General features: G+C 41.6%; 1 pseudogene; it reads left to right on the top strand.

The window, feature by feature from the left end:
- The first annotated feature begins 316 nt into the window (after window positions 1-316).
- On the top strand, window positions 317-861 carry LOC122438026 (annotated as a pseudogene).
- The last annotated feature ends 15,208 nt before the right edge of the window (window positions 862-16,069 follow it).

The following is a 16,069-nucleotide window of genomic DNA, read 5'->3' as shown; positions in this document are numbered from 1 at the left end:
CACACCATTTTAAATTAAGAAAAAAATTAAAAGTTTAAATGATTAGTACAAACTTCACCGCTTACATTGTGTGCAGCGTCAATTTTAAATGCAGTATAAGAGCATTTAACTTGGATGCAGAATCACAAAATGATACAATTTGTATTTCATAATCCATACATAACACTGGTGGTGGGTTCAAATGTTCCGACTCGGCTCTCGGCGCCTGAAGGAGCCTTGAGTCCGGGTTCTTGGTGTCCCCACTGGCGTGAGCGTCAATACATCACAGGGTAGACCAGGAAGCTGAGGTGGCTGTATCCAGAGCTGGAGGGTAAGAATGGCACTATATACCACTGTCTCACAGAGGAAGATGAGAAAGCGCAAGGCTCCCTGTGGCTTTCTAAAGTGCGTCTTCAAATGACAGTAGTCTCCTTGGTGGTCTAGTGGTTGGGAATCTGCCTGCCAATGCAGGGGACACGGCCTGAAAAGATCCCACACCTCAGGGCAGCGAAGCCCATGTGCCACAACTACTGAGCCCACTATCTAGAGCCCACGGCTCCACAAGAACAGCTTCCACAATGAGAAGCCCTTGGACCTCAATGAAGAGCAGTCCTCACTTGCCACAGCTAGAGAAAGACCATAGACAGCAATGAAGATCCAATACAGCCAAAAATAAATAAATAAATAAAATTATGAAGAAAAAGAAGCCTCACCTTCGTCTGGAGACAAGTCACAACCTACTGGTGCATCTGAACTGTTTACTCCTGTTCATCAATTAGCAGAAAAGTCTTGGATAAATGTTGTGAGAATAAGCGTGTATTCATTAAAAAGGCGTATGTACTGGCCACAGCAAAGGTAATTCTAAAGAACAGCAGAGGTTAGAAGTCAAAGAACACATTTTTGAAAATTATATGATATATTATTTTAGGTTGCAGCAAATCATGAAAGCATTTTTTATATAACAGTATTGTGTATTAAATTACTGGCTAGCTGAGGGATGTGTGTATTCGTACGTTTTTTACTGGTATTGAAATACCTCAAGTAAACACACAGAACTACGTAATCTTTGTTTCTGAGGAACTGCTTCATTTTAAGTTCATTCTACTTCCCTTTTGTTGGGATTGCAAATGTTGTACCTATGGAAATTAAATGAAACCAGTGTGTGAAGTAGCTTGAAGAGATGTATTTCTTAGAATTAAGTCGATGAGTATTTAGACGTAGTCACAGTTAACTATGGAATCAACTTAATCTCTGAAGGAAGACAATGTGCACTCAAATCTAGGTACATTTAAAATATTTTAACTCTTTAATGCCTTTGCATAAGCAATACACTCTGCTTTTATGTTAGGCCAATAGTATAATTCCCTGTCAACACATGTGCTTTTGGGCTCCCCTGGTAGCTCAGATGGTGAAGAATCTGCTTGCAATTTGGGAGACCCAGGTTCACTTCCTGGGTTGAGAAGATCCCCTAGTGAAGGAAATGGCTACCTACTCCAGAATTCTGGCCTGAAGAATTCCACGGACAGAGGAGCCTGGTGGGCTACAGTCCATGGGGTCTCAAAGAGTTGGATATGACTGTACAATAACACACACATACATAGCATGTATTTTTTTTCTTACCAGAACAGTGAGAACACCCCACAAAAGGAACTCAACTATTCCATCTCACTTCTTCATACATACACACTGTGCCAACACTGTCTGCCTTTGGCTTAGTAATGAGTAAAGAGGGACTGAAAGGAAAAGAAACTATGAATTGCGCATCTTCCCTTTCCTTCGACGGCATTACTTTCTAGTGTAAGCAGTTGGCAAATATAGGGAAGTAATGTGAGTAAGAAAGGATATGATAGAGCTTCTTGGTTAGTTGGGTTTCTTAGCATGCCGCTGCCTTCTTCTTCTTTTTAATGAATTTGAAGCACGTTTTGGTTCAAATGGGAAGAGAGGCATTTTGGGCTTAATTAATCGCAGGGGTTTACTTCGATCTTGCTTTGGTTCTCAATGAACCTCCAAGCATCACTGAAGCACAAGAATCCTATACCCATGCATGCTAAGTCGCTTCAGTCGTGTCTGACTCTTTGTGACCCCACGGACTGTAGCCCACCAGGCTCCTCTGACCACGGGATTCTCCAGGCAAGAACACTGAAGTGGATTGCCATGCCCTCCTCCAAGGGATCTTCCCAACCCAGGGACTGAACCTGAATCTCCTACATCTTCTTGCATTGGCAGGCAGGTTGTTTACCACTAGCGCCACCTGGGGCACTGAAAGTGCTGTATGTAAATGGGGCAACTGGAGATGGTAGACGTGTATCGTGGGTCTCTCCTCTGTTCACATATCAGACTTTACTAACGAAACACACATTCAAAGAAAAAATTAAGAGTTCCAAAATGATGTCAGCAAAGCATTAAGTCAAGTGCAGGGCCCTTCTGGGCATGGGGTCCTGTTGACTGCAGACGTCACACACCATGAAACCTGCCCTGCTGCCAACCCACAGCCAGATGAGGAAGAGGCCAGGAGAATTAAAGCTCTTATGTGCAGTCCTCCCACCTCCCGTAGGTGCCCCCATTGGTAGGCCCAAGCTAGGTGGCAAGGGAGCCAGGAACATAGCTAAAGAAGAGTCTCCTTAGCTAGAGACCAGGGGAAAGAAGGGTGGAGAACGGGTCTGCAGGGCAAATAGGCTCTCCAGCACAGGCTGTGTGTGTGTGTTAGTCCCTCAGTTGTGTCCGACTCTCTGCGACCCCCTGGACTCTAGCTTGCCAGGTTCCTCTGTCCATGGGATTCTACAGACAAGAATACTGGAGTGGGTTGCCAGTTCCTTCTCCAGGGGATCTTCCCAACCCAGGGGTCAAACCCAGGTCTCCCACACTGCAGGCAGATTCTTTACCATCTGACCCACCAGGGAAGCCCAGGCAGCTTGTTCTCAAATCCCTTTTCAGCAAACTTGGTTCCTTTCCAGTTCAGCTAAAACAATAAGGACCAGGCAGGCCCCAGGTGTGACCACATTTTTGTGGGGCCCGATCCTGATGCAATTTTGTGAGCCCTCTACAAAACAAACAAACAAATAAAGCAGAATCACAAACATAAATTTGGTACAAAGCTGGCTATTTACTTAGAATGAGAAATCACAGTAAAATCCTGGAGCTTAGGAAACTCAAGTCCCTTTCTTCTGAGGTCTCTAGGGAACTACACCTTCAGAGACATGCTTCTTGATTGCACCAGCTTCCCCTCCCCACCTGGGACCCTCTACAACTCCAAGCAACTCCCACCACTCTCAGGGGCCTGGGATGGGAGGAGTCCTGAGGTTTAAACGCTGTTAGCTTTATGGTAAATTTCTCTGTAGGCCCTGAAACTTAGAGCATAGAATTAAATGACTGTAGAGTAGCAAGCAGGCTTCCCCCATGGCTCAGTGGGGAAAGAATCTGCCTGCAGTGCAAAAGACACAGGAAACAGGGGTTCAGTCCCTGAGCTGACAAGATCCCCTGGAGGAGGGCATGGCAACCTACTCCTGTATTCTTGCCTGGAGAATCCCAGGGACAGAGGAGCCTGGTGGGCTACAGTCCGTGGGGTCTCAAAGAGTCAGTCACGACTGAAGCGACTGAGCGTGCGCAGGAGAGCAGCAAGCATTTGCAAGCAGGTGAAAAGGGAGGCCCTGGAGCTGTGTTGTGACCCCTTCCCCCATAGCACACAGCACAGGCAGCGGGCCCCTGTGCTGGGCTCCGCGGGTCTGCTGCTTTTTCACTGTATGTCGGAAATCATATTGAGCCTTGGGTACATTATGTAGGGAACTGAGAAGGTAGTAGACAGTCATGGCCACTCCTCTGCATCCACAATGTCTTTACCCTCTGCACTGTTGTCTGACCAGGTTGGAATAAACCAGAGGGAAAATGACCTTAAGGAACTCACTGTTCTCAATCACCTTCAAATTCTTTTTTTTTTTTTTTTTAGCTGCTGCACACAGCATGTGAGATCTTAGTTCCCCTACCAGGGATCAGGGAAGCTCAAGTCTTAACCACGGGACCACCAGGGAAGTCCCGGTCACCTTCAAGTTCTGACCTGACTTTGTTGCCCTGGCCTAAGCAACAGGTTCCTCTGTAGACATAAAATACTACTGGGCTTTCTTCATAATAGCTGAGGCAATAGTGGAGGCAATTTAGATTCAGAAAAAAGAAGGAACAGGTCAGTTTTTTGGAAAGGCTGCCCTCAATGGGGTTGTGGGGCCAGGGCTTAGGAGAAGCCCATGGGAAGAAGGAAAGGGGTAGATGAGGACGGAAGAAGGGAAATCATGGGCAAACGCAGGGAAATGGAAAGATGCTGAAGAAAGATTTCAAATTTTGCTAAAACCCTGGTGTTGGTGAGCTATTCGCTTTTGATAAGTAAGGTTGTTATTGTTGTTCAGTTGCTAAGTTGTGTCCAACTCTTTGTGACCCTGGAGATCAAACCTGGGTCTCCTGCACTGCAGGAGAATTCTTTACCATCTGAGCCACCGGGGAAGCTGCTAAGTACGGGGAAGACTACTAATATCTGAACCAAGAATATGTGCTTAACTGAGAGCATCTGGTCTAAATGAGATGGAAGAAGGCACTGCTTCAGTGCCGGGTTCAAATTTTAATGCTTAGTAGCTACGAGACTTTGATCAAGAAACTCATTCTTTTCGTGCCTCAGTTTCGTCATATGAAGCTCATAGTGTTGTGTGAGAATTAGAGAAGCTAATAGTTATAAAGCACTTCTAATAGGTGTTAGTAAATGTGAGATAATAGAAAATATACATATACTGGTCTCTACCTGTAGTTCCTGGCACACAGCTCCTAAAACCCTTTTAATTTCCTAAGTGACAGAGCACTAGGAGCATCTTTTGTTCTAGTATTTGGTCTTTGACCCTAGTTCCTGACACCAATCTCCTAAATCCTTTGGAATTGCCTGAGTGCTAACAATGTCTTTGTTCTAATAAGGTGACTCTCGGTGGGCTCTCAAATGGGGGCTGGTCACCAAAAAAGACCAAGCCACGATTAGACGTTTCGAGTTTTCAACCCACTTCCCATTCTCTAGAGGAGCGAGCAGGGCTGGAAATGGAGTTAATGATCCATCATGCCTACATGATGAAGCCTCAAAAAACAAACAAAAATCCCCAAAGTGTGGAGTTCTAGGAGCTTCTAGTGTAGGTTGTGGAATACGTGGACGTGCTGGGAGAGAGAGCATGGAAGTTCTGCACCCCTTCCCATGTTCTTTGCCCTTCAGATCTCTCCCATCTGGATGTTCAGCTGTATCCTTTATCATGCCCTTTAATAAACTGGTAAACGTGTTTTCCCGAGTTCTGTCAGTGGTTCTAGCAAATAATCAAATCCAAAGGGGAGGAGTTCTTGAAACTTTTGATTTGTAGCCAAGTTAGACGCAGGCTATGGGTAACCTGTCAGGGGAAACACACTGACTAGAACTGCCTACCTGGCCAGGCACCACAGTAACGATTTGCATGAGTTACTTTGTGATAGGAGGTCCTGGTAAGGAACATGGAACTGACAAGCCACCACCAACCGGAAGAATTTGGGAAAGGTCAAAAGGAGACACCACATCTTCTCCCACCTCCCACAATCCTCCTTGATGGGATCCATCTTGCTTGAGCATTGCCTACACCACAGGAAGGACCCTGAGTCAGAATGATTGGCCAGAGACAGCCAGAAACTAATCCCATCACCATAAAACCCACGAGCCACATGGCAGAGTAGTTCTCCTGGGTCCTTGAAGCCTGCCCCTCCCCGTCTGGGCACTCCTTTCCAACAAAGTCTCTCGCTTTGTCAGCATGTGTCTCACACAACTCATTTCCAAGTATTAGACAAGAGACTCCTCTCGGGCCCTGGAAGGGGTCCCCCTTCCTGCAACAATGCTACTTGTGAGTGGCATCTACAGTGCTGGAGGGCAGGGGCAGTCTAGGACTGAGCCCTTTACAAGTGGGATCTGGTTCTACCTCCAAGTAAATGGGGTCAGAATTGGGTTAAACTGCAGGACATGAAGCTGGTGTCGCAGGATTGCATATTGTGGGGAAAACCCACACATCTGGTGTCAGAAGTGTGGTGAGTGTGGCAGCAGTGTGAGAGTAAAAAGATACACAGGGGCAGTTTAGGTTTTCTCTACACAATTAGTACTTGGTAAAAGTGAGACATTATTATTATGAAATGACTCCAAATATAGCATTTAGACACAATGTTTGAAGCTATAACATTTCAGCAACAGATGAAGAATAAGATCCATTCATTTTCACTATGTATAATTTTATAAAAATTATGATTTTGAGTGAATGGATTTTTCCACGTTTAATCTCTAGGTAAGTACTGTAAAGTACTGTGAAGTTTTCATTAACAAAACACAATCACTTCAGAATTTTTCTTACCAAAAAGCAGAGGTACAGTTTACCATTTTTTGCCTTACAGATAAATTGTCCTACTCCACAATTCCCAGACATTGAGAAAAGATTTTGTTTTCTCTTTAACCTTGGTCCATTTACACACTAACATGAGGAGATTAGATGGAATACCAGATCCCACTGGGCAAATAGCTAGGAGGGGCTCTTTTCTCATTAAAGGCAACTTCAGATTATAATCAAGTTTGAATAAAATAAACAGTTTAGAAAAAGTTAGGGCAGCTTGATCATCAGTCTTTCTTGCTTCTAGAGGTCAAGCTGAAATAAAACTGTAAGAGCCAGACTTTCTGGATTCCTGTTGTTGACTTAAAAAATATTCCCAACCTTAAATTTGAGAGTTATGCTTTATTTGGTGGGAACTTTTAGAACTTCAAGACCCAGGAGACAGCGTCTCAAGTAACCCTGAGAGAACTGTTCCAAGATTGGGTGGAGGGGTGGGGTAGGGAGCCAGGTTATATAGAAATTTTACCAAAAAGGTCAGGTAGCCTGATCATCAAAACATTATTGTTAATGAAAGAAAACCAGATAATCCAAGTTAAGGAATTTAGTGCTTTTCTATGTATAGGAAGATACAACAGTCCAGGCTCACTGAAATCATTCCTTTGGTATGCAGCTCAGCTTTCTGGGGCCAGTATCCTGTGTTTCCACATCCTGAGTTTCCTCGGGGCTCAGCGTAGGGAGTGACTGCGGTCTGATGGCTGCTAGAGGGCAGGTATTCCTTCCATTCTGAGTTTTCTCAGAGCTCACCAGCTCACCATTGGGGCGGCTGCAATTGCTGACGACTGTGACATCTTTGTTTACTGATATGACAGGAAACATTCCTTTTCTCACTGTGCATATCCAAGCAAGACCATCACATAACCTCTCTGACTTTCTTATCCTCATCCAGGGAAGAATCACGTGGGAAGTGCTGCCCAGCCCCACTTCTAAGGTTCTTGTGAGGATTTTTTTTTTTAATGTTATTGTTAAAAAAAAAAAATCCTGAAAAACAAAAGCACTCTACAAATGCAAAAAGAATTTACTCAAATGACTCTCTTCTTACCCACTTTCTTTTTTGCATGTCACTCAACTGCAGGTAGGCTGGCTTATCTGCTAGAAACAACAGCCTGAATTAAACTGATCCACATCTTTGGAGTGCTCTTACCAGTATCTGTAAGAAAAAAAAATCATACTTGATTAACCAACTAGTGTTCTCTAGTGTTCATTATAAATAAATGGTGCCTGGTCAATAACAGGTACTCAATAAATATTTGTTGAATGAATTTGGAAGTTCTATAATTTAAAACATTTGACGCAATTCTACTTCTAAGGCTACCAAAAGTCAAAACAATAGTTAAAACAACTCAATTACTAAGGAAATGTAATTTTCTTCTAGAGAGAGTTGAATAATAACAAGAATCAGGCCCGTGGCAAGTGCTTTTCTTTTGGCAAACTCAGCCAGGGTGGTGATTGTCCAGCATGAATGCATAACATCAACACTACTTAGCATTTCTATTAAAAAAAAAAGTTCACGGTAAAAGTAAAAAATTGAAGATGGTATTAAACTCTTAATCAAGTCATAGTACAGCATACTGTTGGCCAAAAATTTTAAAAAAAAATTGCATGTGGGTTTTGTAAACTCTGAGTAAGAAGGATATTTGCAATGGGAACAGTGAACCCCCAAGGGGAATGAGAAGGGAGAAAGGGGTTTAAAGCATCATTATAGATTCAAGATATTGGCAACTGTTATCTATAATTCATAGAGAAGGTTGAGAAAGTGAAAAAGGGATTTTTTGTGTTTTGTTTCTTTGGGTTTTTTTTTTTAAAACATTATATTAGCAGAGACCATCTTCTACCATCTGTCTTTCTTCAACATTTATCTCAATGTTTTGTAACTATTTGTTAGCATTTTTTTCTTTCTTTAAACTGTTTAACTGAGATACAGGTCTCACATGCCATGTAATTCAGCCAAGTAGAGTATACAATTCAAGTTTTTAGTGTATTCACAGGATTGTACAACCACTGCCACCATTTAATTCCCGAACATTTTCATCACTCCTAAAAGAAGCCCTTACCTATTAGCCGTTACCCCTCATTTCCCATCCTTCTCCTAGGAAAACTATTAATTTACTCTCTTTACGTCTATAAATTTGCCTGTTCTGGACATTTCACACAAGGGAATCATAAAATATGTGGTTTTTTGTGATTGGCTTCTTTCACTTACATAATGTTTTCAAAGTTCGGTCTATTGCAGCATGCATTTATGTTTCAATTCTCTTTGTTGCTGAGTAATATTCCAACATGTGGCTACACCACATTTTATTAATTCTTTCATGAAGCGATGGACATTTGGGTGGTGTTCATTTCAGGGTTATTTTGAATAATGCTGCTGTGAACATGCATGTGCAAATTCTTGTGTGGACATGCATACCCATTTCTCCTGAGTGTATATCTTTTGGGGAGAGGGTGCTATGCTGGGTCTTGGTTGTAGCATGTGACATCTAGTTTCTTTTCTTTTTTTTTGTGAGGGGGATCTAGTTTCTTGAACAGTGGTCAAACCCAGGCCGCCGCATTGGGAACATGAGCCTTAGCCACTGGACCACCAGGGAAGTCCCATCTTGAATACTTATCTAGGAGTGGAATGGCTAGGCCAAATAGTAGCACTTGCAAAATTTTAAATAAACTTTTAAAAACTTAAGATATAATTCACATACCATAAAACCCACCATTTTAAAGTGTGCACTTTACTGGGTTTTAGTATCCACACAAGGCTATGCAACCATCATCAACATCTAATTCTAGAAGAATTTCATAACCTCAAATAGAAACCCTGTACCCTTTTACCCTTGAATTACTGTTGGATCAGTAAGCCTGCATGCCTCTGTTCTTTCTTTTGTCTTGAGAAAATGATTTAAAACACATTGTCATTTTTATTAAAATTGAAATTTCAAGTGGTTATTCAAGAAATAAGCATATTGACTTTCTAAAATAATGGACTTATTGAGATGTAACTCACATACCATAAAATTCACCCGTTTAAAAGTGTACAATTTAGTGGCTTATAGTACTTTCACAAAGTTGTGCAATCATTACCACTGACTAATTCCAGAACATTTTCATCATGCCAAAAAGAAATCTCTACCCTTTAGCAGTCATTCCCCATTCTCCCCTCCCCCTAGCTTCTGGCAACCACTAATTTACTCTCTGTCTCTGTAGATTTTCCTATTCTGGACTATGGCTAACTTTGTAAGTGTAAGAAAGAATTCTTTACACTTGCATAAAACATTTGGCTACACACACCATGTACAATCACACATGCACACCCCCCCACAAACACACTTATTGCTTTTTGTCATTACTGCCATTTTTATATCTCCATGACACTTTGTTGTACTCACAGATGAGTTTGCTACCTGATAAAATACCAAAGTGGGGAAAATAAGATAAATTTTGGGTATGATATGATAAATAATATGATGAACTATTGGTATCCTCAATAGAGAGGTTTACTCATCTCCTGAGTGACCATATAATTACAGACTAAAATAACTTTAAAAAATTTATTTTGGCCTCGCCTCACAGCATATGAAGTCTTAGTTCTCTGACCAGGGTTGAACTCACACTTTCTGTACTAGAAGCGCAAGTCTTAACTAATGGACCATCAGGGAAGTCCCTAAAACAAGATAATTTTTAATCAAAAATTTCTCTTCCGAAAGAGAATCTAAATACTGTTGACTTGAAAAGAATTTTCACAATCTAAAAGTTGAGTTATGTTTTATTAGGTGGAAATTTTTAGGACTTAAGCCCAGGAGGCAGAATCTCAATTAACCCAGAGAGAATTGCTCAGAGGAGGTGAGGGGAGGAGACAGGTTATATAGAAGTTTTGCAGCAAAGGGTGGGTAGTCTGAACATCAGAAATCTCAAGTTAAGGAATTTAGCACTTTGCTACGTATGGAAAGGTACGTACATACAAAGGGCTCACTGAAATCATTCCTTTGGCATGCAGCTCAGCTATCTGGGGCCAGGATCCTGTGCTTCCACGTCCTGAGTTTCCTCGGGGCTCAGCATGGGGAGTGGCTGCAGGCTGATGGCTGCTAGAGGGCAGGTATTCTGCTCCTTCCTGAGTGCCCTCGGGGCTCACCAGCTCGTAGTGGAGGGCTGTAACCACCCTTGTTTACTGATAGGGCAGGAAATATTCCATTTCTCAACAGTGTAATACCCAGTATTGCTGAGGATGTAAGGAAAAAGGCACTCTCAAACACTGTCAATTGGAATTTAATGTATAACATTTCTCAAGCCCTCTTTGGCCAAATATATCAAAAGCCTCTAAAATATGCATATCCTTTTTGGCCCAGAAGTTCCACTTTAAGGAACTGATTCTAAATAAATTATCTTAGGAACCCATAAACATACATGTTCATTATCTCACTGATATTTAAAATAGCAGAAAACAGGAAAAAATTCTACATGTATTTTAAGAGAAGGAGGTTAGCTAATTAACTTAACAAAGAGCTTATCCATTACCAAGCTGCAGTTAAAAACTACATTGAAGGTTAGCCATGAACAGTGGATTTGAAACAAAAACCACAATATCTTTATATTGTGTGTGTGCTCAGTCGGTCAGTCACGCCCAACTCTTTGCGACCTGCTAGACTGTAGCTCTCCAGTCTCCTCTGTCCAGGGGATTTCCCAGGCACAAATACTGGAATGGGCTGCCATTTCCTTCTCCAGGGGATCTTCCCAACCCAGAGATCGAACCCGTGTCTCTTATCACTTGCATTTGTCAGGAGATTGGATTCTTTACCACTGTGCCAACTGGGAAGCCCATTGTCTACATTCAGTTCAGTTCAGTCGCTCAGTCGTGTCCGACTCTTTGCGACCCCATGAATCGCAGCACGCCAGGCCTCCCTGTCCATCACCAACCCCTGGAGTTTACTCAAACCCATGCCCATCGAGTTGGTAATGCCATCCAGCCATCTCATCCTCTGTCATCCCCTACTCCTCCTGCCCCCAATCCTTCCCAGCATCAGGGTCTTTTCCAATGAGTCAACTCTTCACATGAGGTGGCCAAAGTATTGGAATTTCAGCTTCAGCATCAGTCCTTCCAATGAATACTGAGGACTGATCTCCTTTAGGATGGACTGGTTGGATCTACTTGCAGTCCAAGGGACTCTCAAGAGTCTTCTCCAACACCACAGTTCAAAAGCATCAATTCTTTGGTGCTCAGCTTTCTTTATAGTCCAACTCTCACATCCATACATGACCACTGGAAAAACCATAGCCTTGATTAGACGGACCTATGTTGGCAAAGTAATGTCTCTGCTTTTTAATATGCTATCTAGGTTGGTCATAACTTTCCTTCCAAGGAGTAAGTGTCTTTTAATTTCATGGCTGCAGTCACCATCTGCAGTGATTTTGCAGCCCCCCAAAATAAAGTATGACACTGTTTCCATTGTTTCCCCATCTATTTACCATGAAGTGATGGGAGCAGATGATGTGATCTTAGTTTTCTGAATGTTGAGCTTTAAGACAACTTTTTCACTCTCCTCTTTCACTTTCATCAAGAGACTTTTTAGTTCCTCTTCACTTTCTGCCATAAGGGTGGCGTCATCTGCATATCTGAGGTTATTGATATTTCTCCTGGCAATCTTGATTCCAGCTTGTGCTTCTTCCAGACCAGCATTTCTCATGATGTACTCTGCATATAAGTTAAAAAAGCAGGGTGACAATATACAGCCTTGATGTACTCCTTTTCCTATTTGGAACCAGTCTGTTGTTCCATGTCCAGTTCTACTGTTGCTTCCTGACCTGCATACAGATTTCTCAAGAGGCAGGTCAGGTGGTCTGGTATTCCCATCTCTTTCAGAATTTTCCACAGTTTATTGTGATCCACCCAGTCAAAGGCTTTGGCACAGTCAATGAAGCAGAAATAGATATTTTTCTGGAACGCTCTTGCTTTTTCCATGATTCAGCAGATGTTGGCAATTTGATCTCTGGTCCTCTGCCTTTTCTAAAACCAGCTTGAACATCTGGAAGTTCATGGTTCACGTATTGCTGAAGCCTGGCTTGGAGAGTTTTGAGCATTACTTTACTAGCTCGTTTACATTAGTACTCCCCAAAATGAAAGACTTAGGTATAAATCTAAGAAAATATATAAAGAACTACATGAGAAAAACTACAAAACCTTGATGAATGAAATCAAATAAGAACCAAATAAATGGAGAGCTGTTTTGTGTTCCTGAATAGGAAGAGTCAATACTGTCAAGATGTCAGTTCTTCCCAATTTGATCTATAGATTCAGTGCAATTCTGACCAAAATCTCAACAAGGTTGTTTATGGATATTAGCAAAGAGATTCTAAAGTTTATATGCAGAGGGGAAAGGCCCATAATAGCCAACACAATATTGAAGAGTAAAATTGAAGGACTAACAATACTGACTCCAAAACTTGCTACAATAAAACTACAGTAATTAAGCCTGTGTGAAGTTGGCAAAAGAATAGACAAATAGACCACTGGAACAGAACAGAGTCCATAGATAGACCCACATAATACAGTCAACTGATCTTTGACAAAAAAGCAAAGGCAATACAATGGAGCAAAGATAGTCACTTCAACAACTAGCTATCCACACACCAAAAAAAAAACAACCCAATCAAGACATGGACTTTAGACTCTTCTCAAAGATTAATTCAAAATGGATCATAGACCTAAACATAAATGCTAAATTGTAAGCTGCTATAAGATAACATACCAGAAAACCTATATGACTTTTCAGATATACCAAAGGCACAACCCAGTAAAGAAATAACTAATAAACTGGATTTCATTAAAATTAAAAATGTATGCTCTGTGAAAAATGATGTCCAGAGAATGAGAAACAAGCCACAAATGGGAGAAAATATTTTTAAAAGACACACCTGATAAAGAACTGTTATACAAAATATACAAAGGACACTTGAAATACAATAATAAGAAAAAAACAACTCAAAAAATGGGCCAAAGAATTAAACAAACACCTTGTCAGAGAAGATGGCAAATAAGCTATGAAAAGATGCTTCACGTGGTATGTCATCAAGAAAACGCAAATTAAAATAACAATGAGATAGCACTACACATCTATTAGAGTGAGCAGAATGGGAAACAGTTACAACACCAAATGCTGGCAAGAGTGTGCAGCCACAGGAGCACTTGTTCATTGCTGGTGGGAAGGCACAACGGTACAACCACTTTGAAAGACAGTTTGGTGGGGTCTTACAGAGCTAAACCTACTCCTATACCATTCATCAATCACGCTTCTTGACATTTATTCAAATAAACTGAAACTACATGTCTGCAGAAAAACCTGCATATGGATGTTTATAGCAGCTTTACTCATAAGTGTCAAAATTTGCAAGCCACCAAGATGTCCTTCAGTACGTGAAAGAATAAATAAACTGTGGTACATCCAGACAATGGAACAGTATTCTGCAGTGAAACAAAGTGAACTATCAAGTCATGAAAAGATATGGAGGAAGCAAATGCATATTACTAAGTTAAAGAAATTAACCATATAGGTAAGCTATTTATATTTATTCCCTATGTAATGTATTTTAAATTTTAAAATATTATGCAATTTAACAATAAATACTTTTAGGAGTTTTTTTAAAAAGCCACAAGAATGGCAAAGAAATTTTTTTATAATGTTATGTATTTACTTACCTATTTTTGGCTGCGCTGGATCTTCATTGCTGCCTGGGCTTTTCTCTAGTTCCCATAAAAGTGAAAGTCGCTCAGTGGTGTCCGACTCTTGGTGACTCCATGGGCTATACAGTCCGTGGAATTCTCCAGGCCAGAATACCGGAGCAGGTAGCCGTTCCCTTCTCTAGGGGCTCTTCCCAACCCAGGGATCGAACCCAGGTCTCCCACATTGCGGGTGGATTCTTTACCAGTTGAGCCACAGGGGAAGCCCAAGAATACTGGAGAGGGTAATTTATCCCTTCTAAAGCAGATCTCCCTGACTCAGGAATTGAACCGGGGTCTCCTGTACTGCAAGCAGATTCTTTACCAACTGAGCTATCAGGGAAGCCCTGTTGCCACGAGCAGGGGCTACTCTCTAGTTGCGGTACATGGGCTTCTCACTGCAGTGGCTGTCTTGTTGAGGAGCACAGATTCTAGGGCACGTGGGCTTCAGCACTTGTGGCACACAGGCTCAGTAGTTGCAGCTCCTGGGCTCTAGAACACACGCTCAGTAGTTGTGGCACATTGACTTAGCTGCTCCAAGGCATGTGGCATCTTCCCAGACCAGGATTCGAACCCGTGTCTCCTATATTGACAGGTGGATTCTTTACCACTGGGCCACCAGGGAAGCCTGCAAATATATATATATTTTTTAAACCTGGTATATTATAAGATAAATAACATAAACCCTGTGAAAGAGGAAAGGGTTCATCTTTCACTTTGTTGAAAGTTAGTTCCTAAACAGCAACCAGGGATTTGGGGAAACAGGAGGGAAATGAGTCCCTGTGTACTCTTTACCATGGCACTGGCCAATAGGAAGACAGAAGAAGACTGTCATTCTTTTTAAAATGAGACGACCTCCACTGTAAAGACTATTCAAGCAAGTTTATGGTTCTAGAGGAAAGACTTTGAACTAGGGATCCTTCACTGAGAAAGTTCTTTTTTAAATTATCAAATAGAAAGGAGCTCTTTCTGAGGATTGTGCTAGAGGATAAGATGTCTGTGGAAATGGATGGATGGATGGATAGAAGGATGGGTAGATAGACAAATGGCAGATGAATAAATGGAGAGATGGATAGAGGGATGGATGGAGGGATAGACAGATAGATGAATGTACTGGGATAGATGGATGAATGGATGGGTGGATAGTGGGTAGATGGATGCACGGAAAGTATAGCTGAGGACTACATGAAAACATAGAATAGTCTATAGAAATGTTAGTCCCTTAAGAATTTACAGGTAAGTACATGATTAAAACAACAAATAATCATGAAAAGCCAACTGCTGGCCATTGTATTTGGCAAAGTCCCTGAAGTATATGTCCTTGACCTCACGGAGCATTCAAACTAGAGGAGGAGACAAACAGCAAGCTAATTAATCTAAAAAAGATAAATAAGTATCACCTATTAAAGATAATAAAAAATACTTTAAAGAGAATTATTATCATCTTAATTTTTATTTTTAATCCCATTCAATTAATGTTCAGTTCAGTTCAGTTAAGTTCAGTCGCTCAGTTGTGTCCAACTCTTTGCAACCCCATTGACTCCAGAACTCCAGGCCTCCCCATCCATCACCAACTCCAAGAGTTTACTCAAACTCATGTCCATTGAGTCAGTGATGCCATCCAACCACCTCATCCTCTGTTATCCCCTTCTCCTCCTGCCCCCAATCTTTCCCAGCATCATGGTCTTTTCAAATGAGTCAGCTCTTCGCATGAGGTGGCCGAAGTATTGGAGTTTCAGCTTCAACATCAGTCCTTCCAATGAATACTCAGGACTGATCTTTAGGATAGACTGGTTGGATCTCCTTGCAGTCCAAGGGACTCTCAAGAGTCTTCTCCAACACCACAGTTCAAAAGCATCAATTCTTCAGCATTCAGCTTTCTTTATAGTCCAACTCTCACATCCATATATGACCACTGGAAAAACCATAGCCTTGACTAGAGGGACCTTTGTTGGCAAAGTAATGTCTCTGCTTTTTAATA

Source organism: Cervus canadensis, chromosome 3, assembly GCF_019320065.1.
Source record: "Cervus canadensis isolate Bull #8, Minnesota chromosome 3, ASM1932006v1, whole genome shotgun sequence".
NCBI lineage: Eukaryota > Metazoa > Chordata > Mammalia > Artiodactyla > Cervidae > Cervus > Cervus canadensis.
The sequence above is the reverse complement of the archived record's forward strand: the minus strand, read 5'-3'. Positions and strand labels throughout refer to the sequence as shown.